The sequence below is a fragment of the Triticum dicoccoides genome, chromosome 3A (assembly GCF_002162155.2).
Source record: "Triticum dicoccoides isolate Atlit2015 ecotype Zavitan chromosome 3A, WEW_v2.0, whole genome shotgun sequence".
NCBI classification, from domain to species: domain Eukaryota; kingdom Viridiplantae; phylum Streptophyta; class Magnoliopsida; order Poales; family Poaceae; genus Triticum; species Triticum dicoccoides.
This window is the reverse complement of record NC_041384.1, coordinates 398,538,424-398,543,402: the sequence shown is the minus strand read 5'-3', so window position 1 is coordinate 398,543,402 and position 4,979 is coordinate 398,538,424.

Sequence of the window (4,979 nt, the reverse complement as noted above, 5' to 3'; positions counted from 1 at the left end):
GATACCGACGATTGAATCTCGGGCAAGTAACATACCGGTGACAAAGGGGACAACGTATGTTGTTATGTGGTTTGACCAATAAAGATCTTCGTAGAATATGTAGGAACCAATATGAGCATCCAGGTTACGCTATTGGTTATTGACCAGAAGTGAGTCTCGGTCATGTCTACATAGTTCTCAAACCTGTAGGGTCTGCATGCTTAACATTCGATGATGATTGGTATTATGAGTTTATGTGTTTTCATGTACTGAAGGTTGTTCGAAGTCCCGGATGTGATCACGGACATGACGAGGAGTCTCAAAATGGTCGAGATATAAAGATCGATATATTGGATGACTATTTTTGGACACGGATGAGTTTCGGGGTTCACTGGATATATATATGGGAGTGCCGGAAGGGTTATCGGAACCACCGGAGAAGTAATGGGCCTTATTGGGCATAAGGGAGAGAGAGAGGGGCTGCCAAGGGATGGTCGTGCCCCCCCCCATGGGCCTAGTCCGAATTGGACTAGGGGGAGGGGCGGCGCCCCCTCCTTCCTTCTCTCCCCCCCTCCTTCCTTCTTCTCCTAGTAGGACTAGGAAAGGGGGAGTCCTACTCCTACTAGGAGGAGGATTCCTCCCCCCTTGGCGTGCCTATGAGGGCCGGCCGGCCTCCCCCTCCCTCCTTTATATACGTGGGGAGGGGGCACCCGAGACAACATCAAAGTTTATCTTAACCATGTGCGGTGCCCCTCTCCATAGATTTCCACCTCGGTCATAACATTGTAGTGCTTAGGCGAAGCCCTGCGTCGGTAACTTCATCATCACCAGGCTGCCATGCTGATGGAACTCTCCCTTGGCCTCAGCTGGATCAAGAGTACGTGGTATGTCATCGAGCTGAACGTGTGCAGATTGCGGAGGTGCCGTCCGTTCGGTACTTGATCGGTTGGACCGCGAAGATGTTCAACTACATCAACCGCGTTACTTAAGACTTCCGCTTTCGGTCTATGAGGGTACGTGGACACACTCTCCCGCTCGTTGCTATGCATCACCTAGATGGATCTGCGTGTGCGTAGGAAATTTTTTAAATTACTGTGTTCCCCAACAGTGGCATCTGAGCCAGGTCTATGCATAGATGTTATATGCACGAGTAGAACACAAAGGAGTTGTGGGCGTGGGTATATACATATTGTTTGCCATCACTAGTTGATTCTTGATTCAGCAGTATTATTGTATGAAGCGGCTCAGACTGACATTACGCGTACGCTTATGCGAGACTGGTTCTACCGACGTGCTTTGCACACAGGTGGCTAGTGGGTGTCTGTTTCTCCAACTTTAGTTGAATTGGTTTCAATGAGCATGGTTCTTTCTGAAGATCAAAAAGCAATGACTATACTACGTTATGGTTTTGATGCATAGGTAAGAACGGTTCTTGCTAGAAGCCCGTAGCAGCCACGTAAAACTTGCAACAACAAAGTAGAGGACGTCTAACTTGTTTTTGCAGGGCATGTTGTGATGTGATATAGTCAAGACGTGATTATATAAATTGTTGTATGAGATGATCGTGTTTTGTAACACTGTTATCGGCAACTGGTAGGAGCCATACTGTTGTTGCTTTATTGTATGAAATGCAATCGCCATGTAATTGCTTTACTTTATCACTAAGCAGTAGCGATAGTCGTAGAAGCAATAGTTGGCGAGACGACAACGATGCGTCGATGGAGATCAAGGTGTCAAGCCGGGGACGATGGTGATCATGACAGTGCTTTGGAGATGGAGATCAAAAGGCACAAGATGATGATGGCCATAGCATATAATTTATTTGATTGCATGTGATGTTTATCCTTTATGCATCTTATTTTGCTTAGTACGGCGGTAGCATTATAAGATGATCTCTCACTAAATTTCAAGGTACAAGTGTTCTCTCTGAGTATGCACCGTTGCTACAGTTCGTCGTGCCGAGACACCACGTGATGATCGGGTGTGATAAGCTCTACGCTCACATACAACGGGTGCAAGCCAGTTTTGCACAAGCAGAATACTCGAGTTAAACTTGATGATCCTAGCATATGCAGATACGGCCTTGAAACACCGAGACCGAAAGGTCGAGCGTGAATAATATAGTAGATATGATCAACATAGTGATGTTCACCATTGAAAACTACTCCATCTCACGTGATGATCGGACATGGTTTAGTTGATATGGATCACGTGATCACTTATATGATTAGAGGGATGTCTATCTAAGTGGGAGTTCTTAAGTAATATGATTAAATTGAACTTTAATTTATCATGAACTTAGTACCTTATAGTATTTTGCATGTCTATGTTGTTGTAGATAAATGGCCCGTGTTGTTGTTCCGTTGAATTTTAATGTGTACCTAGAGAAAGCTAAGTTGAAAGATGATGGTAGCAATTACACGGACTGGGTCCGTAACTTGAGGATTATCCTCATTGCTGCACAGAAGAATTATGTCCTGGAAGCACCGTTGGGTGACAAGCCTGCTGCAGATGCTGCTGACGACCTTAAGAACGTTTGGCAAAGCAAAGCTGATGACTACTTGATAGTTCAGTGTGCCATGCTTTATGGATTAGAACCGGGACTTCAACGACGTTTTTAACGTCATGGAGCATACGAGATGTTCCAGGAGGTGAAGTTAATATTTCAAGAAAATTCCCGGATTGAGAGATCTGAAGTCTCCAATAAGTTCTACAGCTGCAAAATGGAGGAGAATAGTTCTGTCAGTGAACATATACTCAGAATGTCTGGGTACCACAACCACTTGACTCAGCTGGGAGTTAATCTTCCTGATGATAGTGTCATTGACAGAGTTCTTCAATCACTGCCACCAACCTACAAGAGCTTCGTGATGAACTATAATATGCAAGGGATGGATAAGACAATTCCCGAGCTCTTCGCAATGCTAAAGGCTGCGGAGGTAGAAATCAAGAAGGAGCATCAAGTGTTGATGGTCAACAAGACCACCAGTTCCAAGAAGAAGGGCAAAGAGAAGAAGGGGAACTTCAAGAAGAACAACAAGCAGGTTGCTACTCAAGTGAAGAAGCCCAAGTCTAGACCTAATCCAGAGACTGAGTGCTTCTACTGCAAAGGGACTGGTCACTGGAAGCGGAATTGCCCCAAGTATTTGGCGGATAAGAAGGATGGCAAAGTGAAAGGTATATTTGATATACATGTTATTGATGTGTACGCTACCTCTTGAGCATGCGTTGGTTTTCCCTTGAAGAGGAAGGGTGATGCAGCAAAGTAGCGTAAGTATTTCAATTAGTTTTTGAGAACCAAGGTATCAATCAAGAAGGAGACTACACGCAAGTCGCCTAGTACGTGCACAAACAAACAAGAACCTTGCAACCAACGCGATAAAGGGTTTGTCAATCCCTTCACGGTCACTTACGAAAGTGAGATCTGATAAAGATAATAAGATAAATATTTTTGGTATTTTTGTTGTATAGATTGAAAAGTAAAGATTGCAAAATCAATAGTAAACTAGAATTGTAGATCGAAAACTTATATGATGTAAAGTAGACCCGGGGGCCATAGGTTTCACTAGTGGCTTCTCTCAAGATAGCATAAATTACGGTGGGTGAACAAATTATTGCCGAGCAATTGATATAAAAAGTGCATAGTTATGATGATATCTAGGCATGATCATGAACATAGGCATCATGTCCATGTCAAGTAGACCGAAACGATTCTGCATCTACTTCTATTACTCCACACATCGACCGCTATCCTGTATGCATCTAGAGTATTAAGTTCATAAGAACAGAGTAACGCATTAGGCAAGATGACATGATGTAGAGGGATAAATTCAAGCAATATGATATAAACCCCATCTTTTTATCCTCGATGGCAACAATACAATACATGTCAGTTCCCTTTCTGTCACTAGGATCGAGCACCGCAAGATTGAACCCGAAGCTAAGTACTTCTCCCATTGCAAGAACAATCAATCTAGTAGGCCAAACCAAACTGATAATTCGAAGAGACTTGCAAAGATATCAAATCAGGCATATAAGAATTCACAGAATAATCAAATATTGTTCATAGATAATCTTAATCATAAACCCACAATTCATCGGATCTCGGCAAACACACCGCAAAAAGAATTACATCGAATAGATCTCCAAGAACATCGAGGAGAACTTTGTATTAAGATCCAAAGAGAGAGAAGAGCCATATAGCTAATAACTATGGACCCCGAAGGTCTGTGGTAAACTACTCACATATCATCGGAGAGGCTATGGTGTTGATGTAGAAGCCCTCCGTGATCGAATCCCCCTCCGGCAAATCGCCAGAAAAGATCCCCAGATGGGATCTCACGGGTACAGAAGGTTGCGGTGGTGGAAAAGTGGTTTCGTGGCTCTCCCGGATGTTTTCAGGGTATAAGAGTATATATAGGCGAAAGAAGTAGGTCGGTGGAGCTACAAGGGGCCCATGAGGGTGGGGGGCGCGCCTGCCCCCCTGGGCGCGCCGCCCTACCTCGTGGCCGACTCGCTGCTTCCTTGACCTCCACGCCAAGTCTCCTGGATTGCGTTTGTTCCAAAAAAGATCCTCGCGAAGGTTTCATTCCATTTGATATTCCTTTCTGCGAAACATTGAAATAGGCAAACAACAATAATTTGCATTGGGCCTTCGGTTAATAGGTTAGTCCCAAAAATAATATAAAAGTGCATACTAAAGCCCATTAAACATCCAAAACAGATAATATAATAGCATGCAACAATCAAAAACTTTAGATACGTTGGAGACATATCAAGCATCCCCAAGCTTAATTCCTGCTCGTCCTCGAGTAGGTAAATGATAAAAACAGAATTTTTGATGTGGAATGCTACCTAACATAATTTTCAATGTATTCTCTTTATTGCGACATGAATGTTTAGATCCAAAAGATTCTAGACAGAAATTTAATATTGACATAAAAATATTAATACTTCAAGCATGCTAACCAAGCAATTATGTCTTATCAAAATAACATAGC